The following is a 12,508-nucleotide window of genomic DNA, read 5'->3' as shown; positions in this document are numbered from 1 at the left end:
GTATACTAATTATGGATTATGTGTCAATATGGATTGGACACTTGCAGCGTTTCGAAACCCATAAATCCCAAGTCACCCTGTGTATAATGTTTGAAGTCAAGTAGATGTTTATATATATTTCTTAATGCACGCTAGTTTGCCTTTGCTATTGTTTTTGCTCTAACAAATAATTCATGGATGTGAAGCCCATACACAGTTGTTTGTTCACTTTGTTCTTCAAAAAATACAGTTACAACACTTGCATGATAGATTATCCATTTTATCCAGATTTGTTTTTATTTTGAGCAGCAAAAATAATATTGACCATTCAACTCATGGAAAACGGTGTCCTCACAAGTCTTGACCATATCCTATTTGGACATTTTCGTGGCAAATTAAAAAATCATTGGGGTGAGAGAGGCTCGAACTCTCGACCTCAGGATCACTCTTTAGCTATGAGACCTACGCGCTAGCCAACTGCGCCACCACCCCGTTCTGATATTCATGATTCACTAGTTCTCCTTATTAATTTGAGTCCTATATTTGGAGCAAGATTGTGTAACATAAACTCTTTTTCTCAAATAAATTGACATACTCGAAAATTTCTAATTGATATTTGAGTTTCTCAAAATATCAAAACTCTTTCCATAACTAAAATTTAACGTTAAGAGTTTCTATTTTGCCCAACGCTTCGAGAGTGCGAAAAAAAAGACCCAAAATATTAAATTTTGCAATAGATGATTTTTAATTTTTATCAATCAGAGACATAGAAAGAATGACATATTTTATCTTAACACGTAAATAAACTCAAAATCATTAGGGTATTTATAAGTTTTGGATTATGCTAATTTTTTTGTAGATATGATCTCCTAGCTATTCTAAACATTGTCACAAATAATAAAAAAAATTAAAAAAAAAAAAAAAAACTAAACTTGCCAAATATAGTTAACAATTTACAAAATTTGACTAATTGGAGATACTATATTTGGCAAAATGAAAATTGTGGGATACAATACAGTTCAAAGCCATAGAGCATGGGAATGCTGAAGTTGCACCCTAGTATGTTTGTACTCATGTTCGTATATGATTTAAATTGAATAAATAAAGGACTAGCTACATTGGATGCATAATTATATGTTTTATATCGATCTTTGAACTCCCTTAAAAGTAGTATGTGTCTTAGACAAACTCCAACCGCTTAAAAGCAACATACCACATCAATCGCAAAAAAGTTGTATGCGTCAGCTGAATGTCTGAAAAACGATTATACACACAATGAAATAAAGACACACTTTCATTGTAGTTATTTTTTTTTTTAAAAAAAAAAAAAACAAAAGCAATCAATTCTACAATGTTTGAGTTGGCTAGTTATGAGCTTTTGCAACAAAGTGAGGCTGTGATGGTGACAAATACAGAGAAGAGTATATCAACTGAAAACTTTAGGGGTTTTTTGACTTAACCCCCCAGTAGACCTCCCTTTTGAGATAACCCCCCATTTTGAAAATCATTATTGATTGTCTCTCATTTCAGAGTTAATTTTCCAAATTTGTAAAAACCCCCCATTTTAAACATACCTTTTTGAAAAATTTGAAAATTAAAAAAAAAAAAAAAAAAATAAAAACTCAAAAAATCCGGAAAATTGAAAAAAAAAAAGATGAAAAAAATAACAAAAACTCAAAAACAAATTAAAAAAATATTCAATAAAAGGAAAATTCAAAAAAAAAATCCGAAATTTTCCAAAAAATGAAAAAACAAATCGGAAAAAAATTTCGGCAAAATAAAATAACATCGAAAAAATGCGTAAAAATTTGAAAACAACTCAAAAAATAGGAAAACAAATGAATTTTATTATTTTTTCAAATTTCTGAGTTGTTTTATTATTTTTTCAAATTTTTATGTATTTTTTCAATTTTATTTTAGTGGGTGTTTGGGTCTCATTTTTTCAAAAAATTATTTTTTCTTAAAAATCATTTTTATAAAAAAATATTTATTCTAAAAACAGTTTTTGAATAAACATATTTGGTTGTGATTTTTCTTAAAAACTATTTTATCAAACCAGATTTTGCACTATATTTCTCGACATATTTTGGCATATCGCGGCATAAAGTATTAAAATCTAAAACATCGAGGCAGTTCATTTGCCAAAGTGTTTCGCTCAAAGAAAAACAATTTTTTAACTTGAAAAACAAGTTTTACCTAATTATCACAAAATGAGTTTTTGGGACCAAAAAGTGTTTTTTGGATGAAAAACTATTTTTTTTAACAAAATAGAGACCAAACGCATTTATTTTTCAAAAAATGTTTTTTTTTTCACTAATAAACACTTTTTGGCAATAAATAAATAGGTTCCAAACACCCCCTAATTTTTTTTCCGATTTGTTTTTTCAATTTTTGAAAATTTTCAATTTTTTTTTAAGAATTTCCTTTTATCGAATATTTTTTAATTTGTTTTCAAATTTTTGTTATTTTTTTTTTTCAATTTTCCAGATTTTTTTTGAGTTTTTTTTTTTTTTTTTTTTTTTTTATTTATTTTTTCAAAATTTTCAAAGACATATGTTAAAAATGAGTGGTTTTTACAAATTTGACATAAGGGTAAAATTGTTAATATGAAAAATTAACTATGAAATGGGGGCAATCAGTAATGATTTCCAAAATAGAAGGTTATCTCAAAGGGGGGGGGGAGGGACTTTAAAGATAAACTTGCAAAATATGTGGAACATCCGCTTCTCCTAAAGCATGTTGAAAAACTTGATAGTATGCTAAAGCTAGCTAGCTGAAAGCTATGTAAAAACCTATTATATATAAGACATTTTTTTGTTGATATTTCTACAAGACATTCTATAATTAGTACTTTTTCTATAGCCTCTTTTCTATATTTTTTTTTTCTTTTTTGGTAAAAAAATAAGTTTTCAAATAAACATGGTTGAATATTATTAATCAGAACAAGAGGATGATACCTGCATCATGTTTGTCCACTAGCATTTTGTTCATTTGTTTTTCGGTACGAGAGCCATGGAGTCATTTCCTCGCCAAAACTATAGTAAGAGTGACAAAAACCACCAGCACCATCCCAGGCCAAGCCATTAGAGCTCGATTAATGTCGTTGTGGTTGGGGAATTGGTGCAAATCGAGAGTCTTCGTGAGGCATGCACCACTTTAAGCCTAACTCTAGGACTGTTAATAATGGTAGTACAAAAATCCACTTTTTCCAGTACTTTAGTAATTAGCCATGCACCCACTTCACTCGTATCAAATTCCGCGTGATGTGAAAATAAATGTCTACAACTTCGTCAAATTCCATGCATGTACATCAAGTTATTGATTTTATTACAATTGTTTTGGTTCTCTTTCTCTCTCATTTTCTTTCCCTAAAAAATAACAAGAGTTATAAAAATTGATTAGGAACACCCCCTAATGTTTATAATCATCACATGGATGGCAATGGGTAATTGAACAACCTTGCGTCCAATTCCATGTGTACATCAAGGTGTTGTTTTTATTACAATTGTTTTGTCTTTCTCTCTCTCAAAAAAAAAAGAAGGTTAGGAACACCCCCTAAGGTTTAAAATCGCATGAATGGGATATGGCAACGGGTAATTGAACTATGCTGTGTGATGTGTATTTGTAGGTTTATTGAGTAAGGAGTTCTAGTTTATTTTTTTTGTTTCATGTTCAAGTGAGGATCTCACTCACTTACTAGTTGTAATTTTTTGTGCTTCCCACACTTTCTGAATAAATATTATTTATATATATATATATATAAAAAGGGGTGTTTTGACTTAATCCTCCAAAATTTGTACCCTTTTGTAAATACTCCCAATTTTCAAAATCCTTAGTGACTGCCCCCACTCCGTCAATTTTCTATATAATGGACATTGATATTTAGCATAATGACAATTTTACCCCTACTACAGAGCGGGAATATTTTGGCTTTCCCACCACATTAAAACCCCCTAAATTATGCTCTAACTTAATACAATCGTTCTTTCTCTCTCACAGTTTGTCTCACTCTCGCGTTCATTTGGATTGATCGTGGTTGTCACTTATCGTTCCCCCTTTTCTCTCACTTCACTCGCACTGGTAAGTTCACTAAAAAGAGTTACTTTTTAATATAAATGCGTGATACTATGTTTAAGCAAAATGTAATTTTGAATTTTGAATTTGTACAGTACTGTGTTTCAGAAAAATGTCTGTTAGAGGATATAGGGTTTTGAGGATACATATTAATGGAGAATGGAGAGAAGCAACTATAGATGGTGTTATGTGCAATGCTTATATGGGTGGGGAAACAGTGGATACATACATGATAGATGGTGATAAAACATTGATAATCAGTGTTTTTAGGTTTGTTCTTTTGAGTCCAAAGTCCGTAAAACGTCCGACTAGTCAAGTTACCTTATTCACGTGGGTTGGTAGTATAGATCGAGTAAGGAATCATCCAAACCTTAGGACTAGGCAAAGTTCACAATTGAATTTACAACTTTAAGAGAATTAGTGAGTAGGATTTTAGGTTATTTCTTATGTTGCTCAATTAAAACTTGGAATGCAAGTTAATCATACAAGAAGAGATACAAGAAGAGGGTTAATCATAATCATGCAAGGTCAGTTACAAATTTTTAGAGTACCTTATCAATACAGTTTTAATCTGTCTCGAGTTCATAGACAAACCCGAAACGGCGTCGAGTATCGATCCCTAGTAAGATGTACTCATCTCTGAGTTCATCTCACTAGCATGAGGAGTTGAATTAACATTCCATCTCTAGAATATCACTTCAACTCTTGGTTTAATTATACACCAGCTGGTCAAACTAGAGGGCTAACGGCTATCATAGTGTTAACTGGGTCTCGCACGAGACTTGACCTAGTGTTAACTGGGTCTCGCACGAGATTGATATGGAGTATCAACACTCCAAACTTGATCAGACTCAGTCATTTTGGGACCAGATATATAATCAAAACCTATTTTCCTAAGTAGTGATTCTGGACTACTAAAATGCATCCTGATCCTCACATGATCATCATTAACCCTCTCCTTGGGAGGGTTTTAGCTCATGGTCCTTGGATGGATTTTATGTCTTACATGTATGAAATGAAAAAGTAAGAAAAAGCAAAGGAAGAACTGGAAATTTAACTTGAAGAAAATAGATTTTATTAGAAGTTAAAGACCTCCTGTATCAACCTAACACAAAAGCTTCAAATGGGAGAAAATATGATGCATGAAAAGTAAACAACCAAAATGGAAAGAAAAAATTAAAAATGGAATGCCCTCTTTCTCCAACATCCCAAAAGATATACCCCCCTATCTCACGTGAAACCTTCTCACATTTATTACAAGTTTGTCTTTTTCTTTTCAAATCATCCAAACTTTTTTCACACCTTTTCTAATCAAAAGTCTAGTCATGCATTTAATTCTTTGTCTTATCTTGTTTTGCAAGGTGTCCAAGAGTGCCCATAACTTGCCACTTGTCCATGCATGATGACTCATCACTTCTTGTGGGCCCGTAGAGTGGGTCCATGTGTTGTGTCCAGTGGAGGCCCGAGATATTGGCGTTTTTACAACTTTATATCTTTGCGTAAAGCTAGTCGCCCTGGTCATACTGGTAGTTCACTTACCAAAATCGGAGTCCAGGTTTGAAAGATGTGAGCTTCGAAAGTTTGCTGCTTCTTTGCACGTGGTCCCATTCTTCACTGGTTTTGTCCCGTTGGAATCTTCGGCTCTAGTCAGGCTTTGTTCGGCTTCACTGGGGCTGAGTGGGAAGACTTCAAGTATGCACAATATTCTCATACTTTGATGCAGGTTTTATCATCATATTCACATTAACTGTGAAAACCTGCAAAAATATGAAAATATAATTGTTTCATGATTATTAAACACATAATTACCTAAAATGCTATGTCTCTACGGGGTTTAGTATTACAGTTTTAGGTGCTTACCAAGCATCTATAGGGGAATTGGTTGCTTGGGTCACACGTAAAATGGATTGTCCCCCAAATCCTATACTTAAGCTTAGCTGGGTTGATGGAGAAAACATAAAACAAATAGTGTCTGACGATGATTTGTTTTATATGTGGGCTAATGCAAGTAGAGATAGCAGAGGGTATAGTCATTTGTATGTCAATGTAATTGAGGTGGAGGAACTGAGTAGTGATGATGAAGATAATTCTAGTGATTACCCACCCACAGACTATGAAACAGAAGAAAGTGATGATGATGATGTCACATATGTTGAATGAATACCATGTAAGAAAGGACATGAATTTGATCTTGATGAGTGGCCAACAGTTGAAAAAGTGGATAGGTTGCTAGACTTGACAAGTGGGTCTTGTAAGGGTAAAAAACTCTTGGAGTATAATATTGTGGATGATGGGTCTGAGTCCAATACTTTAGGGCCCAATAACCAATGCAATACAACACATGAAGGGGACCAGTTGGGTGTGGGAAGTTAAGCAAATTGTTCTATTGAAGGAGAAAAATCTCAAAGCAACTCTAAACAAAGGAAGAGTAGGAGAAGTTCCCAGTCCCAAAGCTCTTGCTCCAAAGTTGCAGGTATACTTCTCATTCATTTTGTTATTCATTTTGAGATGTATTCATATTTGTTTAAATGTTTCATTGATTTTAGCAGATGAATCTGGCCATGGTGAGTTTGATGACACTGCTAACTTAGACTTTTTGAACTTTGGAGTGGAAGGCAATGTTGCTGAACTAGATGAAGTTGTAGGTATAGTTTACTTCTTATTTTGTTCTTCATTTGATTTGTATTGTACAAGATAGAGGTGATGATATATTTACTAGATGTTTGATTACTTTTGTAGCTGAACCAGCAGGCGTAAAAACATGTAGACAGAATTGATGCAGAGGAGGGATATCACAGTTATGCATCATCAGATGAGGAATACATCCCTTATGTAGGTGATAGTTGATAAGCACATAAATGCTACACATGTATGCCCATATTTATGTTATATTGTCTAGTTAATTACTATAAGTTCTTTTGATTAGTCTATTTCCTTGGTTTTACCGAAATCAACGCAAATATGAAGAAACAGGCTAAGACTGAGGACTTTATGGAGTTGTGAGATTCTCACGTCTTGATTACAGAGAGAATACACAAAACAAGATATGCAGTAACATGTGTATGACATTATAAAGCTACTGTAAAAAATTGAGGTACTGTTATCAAGAGGTCAGAGCGCGCCTGCATCTTAAGAAGCCTATGTCAGAGCGCGACCCACACTCCCTTCTAATTTCGCAGAAAAACAGTGTTTTCTAGAACCTTCGCATCTTCATGCTAACTGCTTGGATTTTAATTTGGAAAGTTCTAAAAGGATTCAAACATGAAGGGAAAGGTTTCCAAAAAGGGATTCCAAGGCTTGAACGCCCTAATCCATCTCTATAAAAACAAAGGAAGTGGTGAGCTCTTTCTCTCTCTCGCCCCATCACAAAAACTCAAGAACAGTTCGAGAGCTTGCTAGAGAAGAAGAAGTGGAGTTGCTGGAGAAGAAGCCAACGCCTACCACACGGTTTTGTCGATGATTTCTCTTCCTTATTCCTTTGTTTCTTCCACCATGTTTATGAGTAGCTAAACTCAAAGCTAGGGCTTTGGTGAAGCCCTAGACTTTCGTAGGATATCTTTATGTTACTGTTACTATTCTCAAACCGATTTTAAATGATTTATATATTGTTTTCACATTGATGTTAGTGGTTTACTTGCATTGATTATATCTTGAATGATTAAATTTCATATTTTAACTAGTTAATCATAGGATTACTATTCCATTAGCAATATAGCATAGTTTTTTTATTGTATAATGGATCTGTGAGGAGTTGTGCCGTAATAAGACAACTCTTGCTAGGGATTCATATGTTTGCATGTTGAAATTCAATTCGACTTCATGTATAAATGCATATTAGGGCTTAAACGAACACATATTCGAGGAAGCTAGGGTTTCCTTTCCCTCATGCTACTTGTAATTACATGAGACCTTTAAAACAATGAATTAAGAGAACCTACAAGAGTCTACGGTGGAATCAAATGCCTTAGTATTTCCACCATTCATAGTTAATACAAGTTTCATAATTTTCATAGTATAATTAAAATAGTTAGTAATTAAACACTCTTCAAATCAACAACCATAATATTCGAATTAGGTTAAGTAGTATTTTAGAATTCAGTTATTCCTAGATCACAATCCCTATGGGTTCGACCTTGTTCTCGCACACCTACTACAATAGACTTTGTGTGCTTGCAAGTAATAATAGTTAATTAACCTGTTTATTTCGGTTGGTTAAATCTCTATCAAGTTTTTGGCACCGCTGTCGGGGATTGTAGTGGCATAATTGAACGCTAAAACACTGTTTTTCGTATTTCATGATTTTTCGTAGTTAAAATTAGTCATAGTGATAATTTAAGTGTTTGTTTCGAATTTCTTGTATAAGACCATAGGAATAAGTTCTTGACCTCTGTGATAAGTTTCTTGGAAAATTTGAAACCTACCTGTGAGAAACTTAAAGCGCGTTCGCGCCCTAGTTTGCCTTTCTGAGAGCGCGCTTGCGCCCTTCTCTTGTTTTCTGCAAATTAAATATAGAGCGTGCACGCGCCTTATTCCAGTGTTTTTTGAGCGTGTACGAGCCTTGACGTCTATACTGAGACATTTGATTTTTTTGCAGGCTACTTCCAATATAATTGCTGTGAAGAACCCAAAACCTTGCTCGTACAAGTGTTCTAGTGCTGGAGGACACAATGAAACTAAGGGAGATATTCTTCTTACTCGTACTTTAAATTTGTTTGTCTTGTGTGCTGTGATAGTTAAATAAGAGTCCTAGGTTTTAGAAGTAGTTTATGGTAGAAACTCAGTATGATAACACACCTTTTGCACCATTTGATCCTGAGATTGAACGCACTCTCCATAGGAGAAGTAGAAATCCTGAGTTAGAGGTACCCATAACTTTTGTTGGAAATACACATATCTTTGTTAACATGGAGGGTAATAACAATGACGTAGTTGCCCAAGTACCTAGATTTATTAATGAATACATATATCCTACTAGGACAACTTGACCATCTTGCATTATTCCCCCTGTAACCAATGCTAATCACTTTGAGTTGAAGCCCAATCTGCTGGGGCTCCTTCCTAAGTTTAGGGGAACGGAGGAGGAAGATCCATATCTTTATGTAAGGGAATTTGAGGATATTTGTGGGACTATTAAGCTTCAACAATTTAGTGACAAAGCTATAAAATTAAAATTATTCCTATTTTCTCTTAAATAAAAAGCCAAGAGTTGGTTTCACACTCTCCCATCGAATTCCATAACGGGATGGGAAAAGTTATGCATTGTGTTTTTAAAGAAAATTTTCCCTAATCATAAGGCAACTGCTTTCAGCAAAGACTTGTCATCTTTTTGCCAAACTGATGGAGAGTCATTATGGAAGTGTATGGAGAGGTTTAAGGACATGCTCTTGCAGTGTCCTAACCATGGCCTAGAGAAGGGTAGGCTAGAGCAGATTCTCTATGAGGGTCTTGATTTTAATTCTAAGGCTATGATTGAGACCATAAGTACTGGAGATTTCTATGATAAGACTATAGAAGAAGCATGAACTTTTTTAGAAGAAGTCTCTGAGAAGGTCTAGCAATGGGAAACTAGTCGTGAGCCTAAGAAGGTGGCTAGTAGTACTACACATAATGGGTTGTTCTGCATTGACAAGGAATTTGACACGAATGCTAAGATGTCCGCTTTAATTAGAAGAGTTGAAACTCTCGAGCTAGAAAAAGAGGCAAACTCTCTAGCTCCAGTTAACAATGTTGATGCCCTTGGTTGTCTTTTGTGTGATAGTCCTGATCATGTTATAGATAATTGCCCTGGCGTAACTGCACAAGTCAATGCTTTTAATTCATACCAAAAACCAGTCAATAATCCTTTTTCTAACACGTATAACCCTGGGTGGCGTAATCACCCCAATTTGTCTTGGTCTAAGGGTATACATCAAGGAGGTCTCGTGGGTGACTCGAACCCCATGTAACAGTATGCACCCCAACCACCAAAACCCTCACCTTTAGAGGAAAACCTTGCTCAGTTAACACAGGCCACTTTTCAATTTCAAAAAGATATCCGACAACAATTGCTTTCAAACTCGCAATCAATTGCCAAGTTGGAAGTTCAAATAGGTCAGATTGCTAGTAATTTGAATGAGAGGGATAAGGGTAGGTTTCCTAGTCAACCAGTGGTTAACCCAAGGGGTCAGTTGGAAATAGGTTCTAACTTGAACCAAGCTCACCATGAGCAAGCCAAGTCTATCACTGTTCTTAGGAGTGGTAAACATACTGATAACAGGGTTGAGATGCATAAGGATGCTGAGGTCAGATCTGATCCTATATAGTGTGAGCAGAAGGAGAGTAATGTGAGTTAATCTAATAGTCATAATACTTCTAGGAAGGGTGGCTATGGAGACTAACCCTGTGCCATCTTATAGACCTAAAACTATTTTTCCCCAACGTTTGATTCATGCTAAGAAATGTTCTAATCTTAATGAGATAATGGAGATGTTTAAACAGGTTCAAATTAATATTCTGTTACTTGATGCTATAAAACAAGTTCCTTCCTATGCCAAGTTTCTTAAAGATTTGTGTACACAAAAATGTAAGTTGAATGTGCACAAGAAAGCTTTCCTTACTGACCAAGTGAGTTCTATTATCCAAAACCGAACCCCGCCTAAGTTTAGAGATCCAGGATGCCCTACTATTTCCTGTGTTATTGGTGATCATATGATTGAGAAAGCTTTACTTGATCTAGGCACTAGCGTTAATTTGGTGCCTTATTCGGTTTATTTACAGCTTGGTCTTGGTAAGTTGAAACCTACACCAATTACTCTTCAATTAGCAGATAGGTCTATTAGGGTTCCACGTGGTATTGTTGAGGATGTGTTGATTCAGGTTGATAAATTTTATTTCCCTGTTGATTTTATTGTTCTAGATACACAACCTGTTCAAGATCCTAAACACCATATTCCGGTCATCTTAGGTCGCCCTTTTTTAGCCACTTCTATTGCTATTATTAATTGTCGTAATGGAGTGTTAAAGCTTTCTTTTGGTAACATGACTACATAACTTAATGTGTTTAATGTCGGCTAGGAACCTCTTGAACCTGATGATTTTTGGGATGTTAATCTTATTGATAGTATAGTTCACGAGACTTTTTTGGAGAGTTATTCTGATGACCCTCTTGAGTCTTGCTTAACTAATTCTGGTAGTGGTTGTGATGTGGATGATGTCATTTGTGAAGTTAATACGTTGCTTGATGCAACCCCAATTTTAGAAACTGATACGTGGAGAGCCACCATAGAGCCTCTGACTCCATCTGAGTCTACCCCAGATCCTTCCATAAAGAGTCCTCCTAAGCTAGAGTTGAAACCATTACTCGATACTCTTAAGTATGTCTTTCTGGGACCTGATGATTCTTTACCGGTTATTATTGCTTCTAATATTGATAGTGAACAAGAGGGTAAATTGATTAGGGTTCTTAAAGAGTATAAAGTAGCTTTAGGGTGGAATATCGCTGATATTAATGGCATAAGCCCAACAGATTGTATGCATCATATTTGATAAACCATAAAAACTTAACTAGATTTCTCTAATTTTACTCTTACGGTACCAATTATTTATTTTCTACTCTCACATGTATATTCATGCAATATATAAAGTACGGAATTGTTCCACTCCTAAACTACAAAGACATAAATAGAATCCAATTAATCAAACACAAGGAAACAATGGTGAGAGCAATATTTATAGAGGTGAATTAATACTATGAAACTAATTATATGAATTTAACTTATAATAATTTAAGTAAGCAATTGAATATGACTTGAATAAAATATGGAGAAGAATAGAGAAGGAATTAGAGGGATTTGATTTCACTTAGATAAATTCCTAATATGCTAGTGTAGATGATTGCAATCCTAACCAATAAAGATTAAGTATTTGATCCCTAATTATTCATGGCAATCTCTACAAACTAATAATTAACATGTGAGAAAGTTCAACCCATTCTCATGACGAATCAACTAACCTACTAGAGTGAAACTCTTAAAAAGCAATAATCCTAACTAACACATTAAGTCTTCATCAAGCTTTATCAAACCCCTCTAATGGAGGTTTAGCTATGAATCATGAGACTATCATAGACATAATAATAGAAAGAAAAAGACATAATGAAGAAATACTTTATTAAAGAATAACTTGAATTGAATTAATGGTGTCTAGGCTAATTAACAATAACTAGGGTTTAAAACTAAAGAAGGAAACTAAATTATTATCTAAGAGAGAGAGAGAGAGAGAGAGAGAGAGAGAGAGAGAGAGAGAGAGAGAGAGAGAGAGAGAGAGAGAGAGAGAGAGAGAGAGAGAGAGAGAGAGAGAGAGAGAGAGAGAGAGAGAGACTTTAATTTACAACTAAACTAAAGAGGGGAGTAACCAAATTTTGTTTAGCCTTAACCCTCTTTATATAGGAGAGGGTTAGGTTTACAATTTCGTGCAT

General features: G+C 34.5%; 1 non-coding gene across 1 annotated transcript; it reads right to left on the bottom strand.

Annotated features, from left to right (window-relative positions):
• Positions 1–386: 386 nt before the first annotated feature.
• TRNAM-CAU (transfer RNA methionine (anticodon CAU)) lies at positions 387–471 on the bottom strand. Its single transcript is given in 2 exon segments — positions 387–422; positions 434–471. It is a non-coding gene; the product is annotated as a tRNA-Met (tRNA).
• Positions 472–12,508: the final 12,037 nt, after the last annotated feature.

This window comes from Coptis chinensis, chromosome 8 (assembly GCF_015680905.1).
Source record: "Coptis chinensis isolate HL-2020 chromosome 8, ASM1568090v1, whole genome shotgun sequence".
Classification (NCBI taxonomy): Eukaryota; Viridiplantae; Streptophyta; class Magnoliopsida; order Ranunculales; family Ranunculaceae; genus Coptis; species Coptis chinensis.
The sequence above is the reverse complement of the archived record's forward strand: the minus strand, read 5'-3'. Positions and strand labels throughout refer to the sequence as shown.